The sequence below is a fragment of the Symphalangus syndactylus genome, chromosome 12 (assembly GCF_028878055.3).
Source record: "Symphalangus syndactylus isolate Jambi chromosome 12, NHGRI_mSymSyn1-v2.1_pri, whole genome shotgun sequence".
NCBI classification, from domain to species: Eukaryota; Metazoa; Chordata; class Mammalia; order Primates; family Hylobatidae; genus Symphalangus; species Symphalangus syndactylus.
Genome location: NC_072441.2, coordinates 113,858,253 through 113,871,043, shown reverse-complemented (window position 1 = coordinate 113,871,043; position 12,791 = coordinate 113,858,253).

Here is a 12,791-nt window from a genome sequence, read left to right as displayed (position 1 = left end):
CTTTTGATTGCGCAGTTCTGAACACTCTTTCTGTAGAAAATGCAACTGGACATTCGGAGCGCTAAGAGGGTAATAGTGGAAAAAGGAATATATTCAAATATAAACTACACAGTAGCATTCAGTGAAAATCCTTTCTGTTCTGTGCATTCAACTAACAGAGTTGAACCTTACTTTTGATTGAGCCGTTCTGAATCACTCTTTCTGTAGAAAATGCAAGTGGAGATTCGGAGCGCTAAGAGGGTAATAGTGGAAAAAGTAATGTCTCCAAATATAAACTACACAGAACAATTCTGTGAAACTTCTTTCTGATCTGTGCATTCAGCTAACAGAGTTAAACCATACTTTTGATTGAGCAGATCTGAACACTCTTTCTGTAGAAAATGCAACTGGACATTTGGAGCGCTAAGAGAGTAGTAGTGGAAAAAGGAATATATTCAAATATAAACTACACAGAAGTATTCTGTGAAACTTCTTTCTGATCTGAGCATTCAGCTAACAGAGTTAAACCATACTTTTGATTGAGCAGTTTTGAAACACTCTGTCTGTAGAAAATGCAACTGGACATTCGTAGCGCTAAGTGGCTAATAGTGGAAAAAAGAATATGTTCAAATATAAGCTACACAGAAGCATTGTATGAAACTTCTTTCGGTTCTGTGCATTCAACTAACAGAGTTGAACCTTACTTTTGATTGAGCCTTTCTGAAACACTCTTTCTGTAGAAACTGCAATTGGACATTCTGAGCGCTAAGAGGCCTCTATTGGGAAAAATAATATCTTCAAATAAAAACTACACAGAAGCATTGTGTGAAACTTATTTCTGATATGTTCATTAAGCTAACAGAGTTAAACCATACTTTTGATTGCGCAGTTCTGAACACTCTTTCTGTAGAAAATGCAAGTGGACATTCGGAGCGCTAAGAGGGTAATAGTGGAAAAAGGAATATATTCAAATATAAACTACACAGTAGCATTCTGTGAAAATTCTTTCTGTTCTGTGCATTCAACTAACAGAGTTGAACCTTACTTTTGATTGAGCCGTTCTGAAACACTCTTTCTGTAGAAACTGCAATTGGACATGCTAAGCGCTAAGAGGCCTACATTGGGAAAAAGAATATCTTCAAATAAAAACTACACAGATGCATTCTGTGAAACTTATTTCTGATCTGTAAATTCAGTTAACAGAGGTAAAACATATTTTTGATTGAGCAGTTATGAAACACTCTTTTTGTAGAAAATGCAAGTGGAGATTCTGAGCGCTAAGAGGGTAATAGTGGAAAAAGGAATGTATTCAAATATAAACTACACAGAATCATTCGGTGAAACTTCTTTCTGATCTGTGCATTCAGCTAACAGAGTTAAACCATACTTTTGATTGAGCAGATCTGAACACTCTTTCTGTAGAAAATGCAACTGGACATTTGGAGCGCTAAGAGCGTAGTAGTGGAAAAAGGAATATATTCAAATATAAACTACACAGAAGCATTCTGTGAAACTTCTTTCTGATCTGAGCATTCAGCTAACAGAGTTAAACCATACTTTTGATTGAGCAGTTTTGAAACACTCTGTCTGTAGAAAATGCAACTGGACATTCGTAGCGCTAAGTGGGTAATAGTGGAAAAAAGAATATGTTCAAATATAAACTACACAGAAGCATTGTATGAAACTTCTTTCTGTTCTGTGCATTCAACTAACAGAGTTGAACCTTACATTTGATTGAGCCGTTCTGAAACACTCTTTCTGTAGAAACTTCAATTGGACTTTCTGAGCGCTAAGAGGCCTATATTGGGAAAAGGAATGTCTACAAATAAAAACTACACAGAAGAATTGTGTGAAACTTCTTTCTGTTCTGTTTGTTCAACTAAAAGAGTTGAACCTTAGTTTTGATTGAGCCGTTCTGAAACACTCTTTCTGTAGAAAATGCAAGTGGAGATTCGGAGCGCTTAGAGGGTAATAGTGGAAAAAGGAATGTCTCCAAATATAAACTACACAGAATAATTCTGTGAAACTTATTTCTGATCTGTGCATTCAGCTAACAGAGTTAAACCATACTTTTGATTGAGCAGATCTGAACACTCTTTCTGTAGAAAATGCAACTGGACATTTGGAGCGCTAAGAGATTAGTAGTGGAAAAAGGAATATATTCAAATATAAACTGCACAGAAGTATTCTGTGAAACTTCTTTCTGATCTGAGCATTCAGCTAACAGAGTTAAACCATACTTTTGATTGAGCAGTTTTGAAACACTCTGTCTGTAGAAAATGCAACTGGACATTTGTAGCGCTAAGTGGCTAATAGTGGAAAAAAGAATATGTTCAAATATAAACTACACAGAAGCATTGTATGAAACTTCTTTCTGTTCTGTGCATTCAACTAACAGAGTTGAACCTTACATTTGATTGAGCCTTTCTGAAACACTTTTTCTGTAGAAACTGCAATTGGACATTCTGAGCGCTAAGAGGACTCTGTTGGGAAAAATAATATCTTCAAATAAAAACTACACAGAAGCATTGTGTGAAACTTATTTCTGATATGTTCATTAAGCTAACAGAGTTAAACCATACTTTTGATTGCGCAGTTCTGAACACTCTTTCTGTAGAAAATGCAAGTGGACATTCGGAGCGCTAAGACGGTAATAGTGGAAAAATGAATGTCTCCAAATATAAACTACACAGAATCATTCTGTGAAACTTCTTTCTGATCTGTGCATTCAGCTAACAGAGTTAAACCATACTTTTGATTCAGCAGATCTGAACACTCTTTCTGTAGAAAATGCAACTGGACATTTGGAGCGCTAAGAGCGTAGTAGTGGAAAAAGGAATATATTCAAATATAAACTACACAGAAGCATTCTGTGAAACTTCTTTCTGATCTGAGCATCCAGCTAACAAAGTTAAACCATACTTTTGATTGAGCAGTTTTGAAACACTCTGTCTGTAGAAAATGCAACTGGACATTCGTAGCGCTAAGTGGGTAATAGTGGAAAAAAGAATATGTTCAAATATAAACTACACAGAAGCATTGTATGAAATTTCTTTCTGTTCTGTGTATTCAACTAACAGAGTTGAACCTTACTTTTGATTGAGCCTTTCTGAAACTCTCTTTCTGTAGAAACTGCAATTGGACATTCTGAGCGCTAAGAGGCCTATATTGGGAAAAATAATATCTTCAAATAAAAACTACACAGAAGCATTGTGTGAAACTTATTTCTGATATATTCATTAAGCTAACAGAGTTAAACCATACTTTTGATTGCGCAGTTCTGAACACACTTTCTGTAGAAAATGCAACTGGACATTCGGAGCGCTAAGAGGGTAATAGTGGAAAAAGGAATATATTCAAATATAAACTACACAGTAGCATTCAGTGAAAATCCTTTCTGTTCTGTGCATTCAACTAACAGAGTTGAACCTTACTTTTGATTGAGCCGTTCTGAATCACTCTTTCTGTAGAAAATGCAAGTGGAGATTCGGAGCGCTAAGAGGGTAATAGTGGAAAAAGTAATGTCTCCAAATATAAACTACACAGAATAATTCTGTGAAACTTCTTTCTGATCTGTGCATTCAGCTAACAGAGTTAAACCATACTTTTGATTGAGCAGATCTGAACACTCTTTCTGTAGAAAATGCAACTGGACATTTGGAGCGCTAAGAGAGTAGTAGTGGAAAAAGGAATATATTCAAATATAAACTACACAGAATATTCTGTGAAACTTCTTTCTGATCTGAGCATTCAGCTAACAGAGTTAAACCATACTTTTGATTGAGCAGTTTTGAAACACTCTGTCTGTAGAAAATGCAACTGGACATTCGTAGCGCTAAGTGGCTAATAGTGGAAAAAAGAATATGTTCAAATATAAACTACACAGAAGCATTGTATGAAACTTCTTTCTGTTCTGTGCATTCAACTAACAGAGTTGAACCTTACTTTTGATTGAGCCATTCTGAAACACTCTTTCTGTAGAAACTGCAATTGGACATTCTGAGCGCTAAGAGGCCTCTATTGGGAAAAATAATATCTTCAAATAAAAACTACACAGAAGCATTGTGTGAAACTTATTTCTGATATGTTCATTAAGCTAACAGAGTTAAACCATACTTTTGATTGCGCAGTTCTGAACACTCTTTCTGTAGAAAATGCAAGTGGACATTCGGAGCGCTAAGAGGGTAATAGTGGAAAAAGGAATATATTCAAATATAAACTACACAGTAGCATTCTGTGAAAATTCTTTCTGTTCTGTGCATTCAACTAACAGAGTTGAACCTTACTTTTGATTGAGCCGTTCTGAAACACTCTTTCTGTAGAAACTGCAATTGGACATGCTAAGCGCTAAGAGGCCTACATTGGGAAAAAGAATATCTTCAAATAAAAACTACACAGATGCATTCTGTGAAACTTATTTCTGATCTGTAAATTCAGTTAACAGAGGTAAAACATATTTTTGATTGAGCAGTTATGAAACACTCTTTTTGTAGAAAATGCAAGTGGAGATTCTGAGCGCTAAGAGGGTAATAGTGGAAAAAGGAATGTCTTCAAATATAAACTACACAGAATCATTCGGTGAAACTTCTTTCTGATCTGTGCATTCAGCTAACAGAGTTAAACCATACTTTTGATTGAGCAGATCTGAACACTCTTTCTGTAGAAAATGCAACTGGACATTTGGAGCGCTAAGAGCGTAGTAGTGGAAAAAGGAATATATTCAAATATAAACTACACAGAAGCATTCTGTGAAACTTCTTTCTGATCTGAGCATTCAGCTAAAAGAGTTAAACCATACTTTTGATTGAGCAGTTTTGAAACACTCTGTAGAAAATGCAACTGGACATTCGTAGCGCTAAGTGGGTAATAGTGGAAAAAAGAATATGTTCAAATATAAACTACACAGAAGCATTGTATGAAACTTCTTTCTGTTCTGTGCATTCAACTAACAGAGGTGAACCTTACTTTTGATTGAGCCGTTCTGAAACACTCTTTCTGTAGAAACTGCAATTGGACATTCTGAGCGCTAAGAGGCCTATATTGGGAAAAGGAATGTCTACAAATAAAAACTACACAGAAGAATTGTGTGAAACTTCTTTCTGTTCTGTTTGTTCAACTAAAAGAGTTGAACCTTTGTTTTGATTGAGCCGTTCTGAAACACTCTTTCTGTAGAAAATGCAAGTGGAGATTCGGAGCGCTAAGAGGGTAATAGTGGAAAAAGGAATGTCTCCAAATATAAACTACACAGAATAATTCTGTGAAACTTATTTCTGTTCTGTGCATTCAGCTAACAGTGTTAAACCATACTTTTGATTGAGCAGATCTGAACACTCTTTCTGTAGAAAATGCAACTGGACATTTGGAGCGCTAAGAGATTAGTAGTGGAAAAAGGAATATATTCAAATATAAACTACACAGAAGTATTCTGTGAAACTTCTTTCTGATCTGAGCATTCAGCTAACAGAGTTAAACCATACTTTTGATTGAGCAGTTTTGAAACACTCTGTCTGTAGAAAATGCAACTGGACATTTGTAGCGCTAAGTGGCTAATAGTGGAAAAAAGAATATGTTCAAATATAATCTACACAGAAGCATTGTATGAAACTTCTTTCTGTTCTGTGCATTCAACTAACAGAGTTGAACCTTACATTTGATTGAGCCTTTCTGAAACACTTTTTCTGTAGAAACTGCAATTGGACATTCTGAGCGCTAAGAGGCCTCTGTTGGGAAAAATAATATCTTCAAATAAAAACTACACAGAAGCATTGTGTGAAACTTATTTCTGATATGTTCATTAAGCTAACAGAGTTAAACCATACTTTTGATAGCGCAGTTCTGAACACTCTTTCTGTAGAGAATGCAAGTGGTCATTCGGAGCGCTAAGAGGGAAATAGTGGAAAAAGGAATGTCTCCAAATATAAACTACACAGAATCATTCTGTGAAACTTCTTTCTGATCTGTGCATTCAGCTAACAGAGTTAAACCATACTTTTGATTGAGCAGATCTGAACACTCTTTCTGTAGAAAATGCAACTGGACATTTGGAGCGCTAAGAGCGTAGTAGTGGAAAAAGGAATATATTCAAATATAAACTACACAGAAGCATTCTGTGAAAATTCTTTCTGATCTGAGCATTCAGCTAACAGAGTTAAACCATACTTTTGATTGAGCAGTTTTGAAACACTCTGTCTGTAGAAAATGCAACTGGACATTCGTAGCGCTAAGTGGGTAATAGTGGAAAAAAGAATATGTTCAAATATAAACTACACAGAAGCATTGTATGAAACTTCTTTCTGTTCTGTGCATTCAACTAACAGAGTTGAACCTTACATTTGATTGAGCCGTTCTGAAACACTCTTTCTGTAGAAACTTCAATTGGACTTTCTGAGCGCTAAGAGGCCTATATTGGGAAAAGGAATGTCTACAAATAAAAACTACACAGAAGAATTGTGTGAAACTTCTTTCTGTTCTGTTTGTTCAACTAAAAGAGTTGAACCTTAGTTTTGATTGAGCCGTTCTGAAACACTCTTTCTGTAGAAAATGCAAGTGGAGATTCGGAGCGCTTAGAGGGTAATAGTGGAAAAAGGAATGTCTCCAAATATAAACTACACAGAATAATTCTGTGAAACTTATTTCTGATCTGTGCATTCAGCTAACAGAGTTAAACCATACTTTTGATTGAGCAGATCTGAACACTCTTTCTGTAGAAAATGCAACTGGACATTTGGAGCGCTAAGAGATTAGTAGTGGAAAAAGGAATATATTCAAATATAAACTGCACAGAAGTATTCTGTGAAACTTCTTTCTGATCTGAGCATTCAGCTAACAGAGTTAAACCATACTTTTGATTGAGCAGTTTTGAAACACTCTGTCTGTAGAAAATGCAACTGGACATTTGTAGCGCTAAGTGGCTAATAGTGGAAAAAAGAATATGTTCAAATATAAACTACACAGAAGCATTGTATGAAACTTCTTTCTGTTCTGTGCATTCAACTAACAGAGTTGAACCTTACATTTGATTGAGCCTTTCTGAAACACTTTTTCTGTAGAAACTGCAATTGGACATTCTGAGCGCTAAGAGGACTCTGTTGGGAAAAATAATATCTTCAAATAAAAACTACACAGAAGCATTGTGTGAAACTTATTTCTGATATGTTCATTAAGCTAACAGAGTTAAACCATACTTTTGATTGCGCAGTTCTGAACACTCTTTCTGTAGAAAATGCAAGTGGACATTCGGAGCGCTAAGACGGTAATAGTGGAAAAATGAATGTCTCCAAATATAAACTACACAGAATCATTCTGTGAAACTTCTTTCTGATCTGTGCATTCAGCTAACAGAGTTAAACCATACTTTTGATTCAGCAGATCTGAACACTCTTTCTGTAGAAAATGCAACTGGACATTTGGAGCGCTAAGAGCGTAGTAGTGGAAAAAGGAATATATTCAAATATAAACTACACAGAAGCATTCTGTGAAACTTCTTTCTGATCTGAGCATCCAGCTAACAAAGTTAAACCATACTTTTGATTGAGCAGTTTTGAAACACTCTGTCTGTAGAAAATGCAACTGGACATTCGTAGCGCTAAGTGGGTAATAGTGGAAAAAAGAATATGTTCAAATATAAACTACACAGAAGCATTGTATGAAATTTCTTTCTGTTCTGTGTATTCAACTAACAGAGTTGAACCTTACTTTTGATTGAGCCTTTCTGAAACTCTCTTTCTGTAGAAACTGCAATTGGACATTCTGAGCGCTAAGAGGCCTATATTGGGAAAAATAATATCTTCAAATAAAAACTACACAGAAGCATTGTGTGAAACTTATTTCTGATATATTCATTAAGCTAACAGAGTTAAACCATACTTTTGATTGCGCAGTTCTGAACACACTTTCTGTAGAAAATGCAACTGGACATTCGGAGCGCTAAGAGGGTAATAGTGGAAAAAGGAATATATTCAAATATAAACTACACAGTAGCATTCAGTGAAAATCCTTTCTGTTCTGTGCATTCAACTAACAGAGTTGAACCTTACTTTTGATTGAGCCGTTCTGAATCACTCTTTCTGTAGAAAATGCAAGTGGAGATTCGGAGCGCTAAGAGGGTAATAGTGGAAAAAGTAATGTCTCCAAATATAAACTACACAGAATAATTCTGTGAAACTTCTTTCTGATCTGTGCATTCAGCTAACAGAGTTAAACCATACTTTTGATTGAGCAGATCTGAACACTCTTTCTGTAGAAAATGCAACTGGACATTTGGAGCGCTAAGAGAGTAGTAGTGGAAAAAGGAATATATTCAAATATAAACTACACAGAATATTCTGTGAAACTTCTTTCTGATCTGAGCATTCAGCTAACAGAGTTAAACCATACTTTTGATTGAGCAGTTTTGAAACACTCTGTCTGTAGAAAATGCAACTGGACATTCGTAGCGCTAAGTGGCTAATAGTGGAAAAAAGAATATGTTCAAATATAAACTACACAGAAGCATTGTATGAAACTTCTTTCTGTTCTGTGCATTCAACTAACAGAGTTGAACCTTACTTTTGATTGAGCCATTCTGAAACACTCTTTCTGTAGAAACTGCAATTGGACATTCTGAGCGCTAAGAGGCCTCTATTGGGAAAAATAATATCTTCAAATAAAAACTACACAGAAGCATTGTGTGAAACTTATTTCTGATATGTTCATTAAGCTAACAGAGTTAAACCATACTTTTGATTGCGCAGTTCTGAACACTCTTTCTGTAGAAAATGCAAGTGGACATTCGGAGCGCTAAGAGGGTAATAGTGGAAAAAGGAATATATTCAAATATAAACTACACAGTAGCATTCTGTGAAAATTCTTTCTGTTCTGTGCATTCAACTAACAGAGTTGAACCTTACTTTTGATTGAGCCGTTCTGAAACACTCTTTCTGTAGAAACTGCAATTGGACATGCTAAGCGCTAAGAGGCCTACATTGGGAAAAAGAATATCTTCAAATAAAAACTACACAGATGCATTCTGTGAAACTTATTTCTGATCTGTAAATTCAGTTAACAGAGGTAAAACATATTTTTGATTGAGCAGTTATGAAACACTCTTTTTGTAGAAAATGCAAGTGGAGATTCTGAGCGCTAAGAGGGTAATAGTGGAAAAAGGAATGTCTTCAAATATAAACTACACAGAATCATTCGGTGAAACTTCTTTCTGATCTGTGCATTCAGCTAACAGAGTTAAACCATACTTTTGATTGAGCAGATCTGAACACTCTTTCTGTAGAAAATGCAACTGGACATTTGGAGCGCTAAGAGCGTAGTAGTGGAAAAAGGAATATATTCAAATATAAACTACACAGAAGCATTCTGTGAAACTTCTTTCTGATCTGAGCATTCAGCTAAAAGAGTTAAACCATACTTTTGATTGAGCAGTTTTGAAACACTCTGTCTGTAGAAAATGCAACTGGACATTCGTAGCGCTAAGTGGGTAATAGTGGAAAAAAGAATATGTTCAAATATAAACTACACAGAAGCATTGTATGAAACTTCTTTCTGTTCTGTGCATTCAACTAACAGAGGTGAACCTTACTTTTGATTGAGCCGTTCTGAAACACTCTTTCTGTAGAAACTGCAATTGGACATTCTGAGCGCTAAGAGGCCTATATTGGGAAAAGGAATGTCTACAAATAAAAACTACACAGAAGAATTGTGTGAAACTTCTTTCTGTTCTGTTTGTTCAACTAAAAGAGTTGAACCTTTGTTTTGATTGAGCCGTTCTGAAACACTCTTTCTGTAGAAAATGCAAGTGGAGATTCGGAGCGCTAAGAGGGTAATAGTGGAAAAAGGAATGTCTCCAAATATAAACTACACAGAATAATTCTGTGAAACTTATTTCTGTTCTGTGCATTCAGCTAACAGTGTTAAACCATACTTTTGATTGAGCAGATCTGAACACTCTTTCTGTAGAAAATGCAACTGGACATTTGGAGCGCTAAGAGATTAGTAGTGGAAAAAGGAATATATTCAAATATAAACTACACAGAAGTATTCTGTGAAACTTCTTTCTGATCTGAGCATTCAGCTAACAGAGTTAAACCATACTTTTGATTGAGCAGTTTTGAAACACTCTGTCTGTAGAAAATGCAACTGGACATTTGTAGCGCTAAGTGGCTAATAGTGGAAAAAAGAATATGTTCAAATATAATCTACACAGAAGCATTGTATGAAACTTCTTTCTGTTCTGTGCATTCAACTAACAGAGTTGAACCTTACATTTGATTGAGCCTTTCTGAAACACTTTTTCTGTAGAAACTGCAATTGGACATTCTGAGCGCTAAGAGGCCTCTGTTGGGAAAAATAATATCTTCAAATAAAAACTACACAGAAGCATTGTGTGAAACTTATTTCTGATATGTTCATTAAGCTAACAGAGTTAAACCATACTTTTGATAGCGCAGTTCTGAACACTCTTTCTGTAGAGAATGCAAGTGGTCATTCGGAGCGCTAAGAGGGAAATAGTGGAAAAAGGAATGTCTCCAAATATAAACTACACAGAATCATTCTGTGAAACTTCTTTCTGATCTGTGCATTCAGCTAACAGAGTTAAACCATACTTTTGATTGAGCAGATCTGAACACTCTTTCTGTAGAAAATGCAACTGGACATTTGGAGCGCTAAGAGCGTAGTAGTGGAAAAAGGAATATATTCAAATATAAACTACACAGAAGCATTCTGTGAAAATTCTTTCTGATCTGAGCATTCAGCTAACAGAGTTAAACCATACTTTTGATTGAGCAGTTTTGAAACACTCTGTCTGTAGAAAATGCAACTGGACATTCGTAGCGCTAAGTGGGTAATAGTGGAAAAATGAATATGTTCAAATATAAACTACACAGAAGCATTGTATGAAACTTCTTTCTGTTCTGTGCATTCAACTAACAGAGTTGAACCTTACTTTTGATTGAGCCTTTCTGAAACTCTCTTTCTGTAGAAACTGCAATTGGACATTCTGAGCGCTAAGAGGCCTATATTGGGAAAAATAATATCTTCAAATAAAAACTACACAGAAGCATTGTGTGAAACTTATTTCTGATATATTCATTAAGCTAACAGAGTTAAACCATACTTTTGATTGCGCAGTTCTGAACACTCTTTCTGTAGAAAATGCAACTGGACATTCGGAGCGCTAAGAGGGTAATAGTGGAAAAAGGAATATATACAAATATAAACTACACAGTAGCATTCAGTGAATATCCTTTCTCTTCTGTGCATTCAAATAACAGAGTTGAACCTTACTTTTGATTGAGCCGTTCTGAAACACTCTTTCTGTAGAAACTGCAATTGGACATGCTAAGCGCTAAGAGGCCTACATTGGGAAAAAGAATATCTTCAAATAAAAACTACACAGATGCATTCTGTGAAACTTATTTCTGATCTGTAAATTCAGTTAACAGAGATAAAACATATTTTTGATTGAGCAGTTTTGAAACACTCTCTTTGTAGAAAATGCAAGTGGAGATTCGGAGCGCTAAGAGGGTAATAGTGGAAAAAGGAATGTCTTCAAATATAAACTACACAGAATCATTCGGTGAAACTTCTTTCTGATCTGTGCATTCAGCTAACAGAGTTAAACCATACTTTTGATTGAGCAGATCTGAACACTCTTTCTGTAGAAAATGCAACTGGACATTTGGAGCGCTAAGAGCGTAGTAGTGGAAAAAGGAATATATTCAAATATAAACTTCACAGAAGCATTCTGTGAAACTTCTTTCTGATCTGAGCATTCAGCTAACAGAGTTAAACCATACTTTTGATTGAGCAGTTTTGAAACACTCTGTCTGTAGAAAATGCAACTGGACATTCGTAGCGCTAAGTGGGTAATAGTGGAAAAAAGAATATGTTCAAATATAAACTACACAGAAGCATTGTATGAAACTTCTTTCTCTTCTGTGCATTCAACTAACAGAGTTGAACGTTACTTTTGATTGAGCCGTTCTGAATCACTCTTTCTGTAGAAACTGCAATTGGACATTCTGAGCGCTAAGAGGCCTATATTGGGAAAAGGAATGTCTACAAATAAAAACTACACAGAAGAATTGTGTGAAACTTCTTTCTGTTCTCTTTGTTCAACTAAAAGGGTTGAACCTTAGTTTTGATTGAGCCGTTCTGAAACACTCTTTCTGTAGAAAATGCAAGTGGAGATTCGGAGCGCTAAGAGGGTAATAGTGGAAACAGGAATGTCTCCAAATATAAACTACACAGAATAATTCTGTGAAACTTCTTTCTGATCTGTGCATTCAGCGAACAGAGTTAAACCATACTTTTGATTGAGCAGATCTGAACACTCTTTCTGTAGAAAATGCAACTGGACATTTGGAGCGCTAAGAGAGTAGTAGTGGAAAAAGGAATATATTCAAATATAAACAACACAGAAGCATTCTGTGAAACTTCTTTCTGATCTGAGCATTCAGCTAACAGAGTTAAACCATACTTTTGATTTAGCAGTTTTGAAACACTCTGTCTGTAAAAATGCAACTGGACATTCGTAGCGCTAAGTGGCTAATAGTGGAAAAAAGAATATGTTCAAATATAAACTACACAGAAGCATTGTATGAAACTCCTTTCTGTTCTGTGCATTCAACTAACAGAGTTGAACCTTTCTTTTGATTGAGCCTTTCTGAAACACTCTTTCTGTAGAAACTGCAATTGGACATTCTGAGCGCTAAGAGGCCTCTATTGGGAAAAATAATATCTTCAAATAAAAACTACACAGAAGCATTGTGTGAAACTTATTTCTGATATGTTCATTAAGCTAACAGAGTTAAACCATA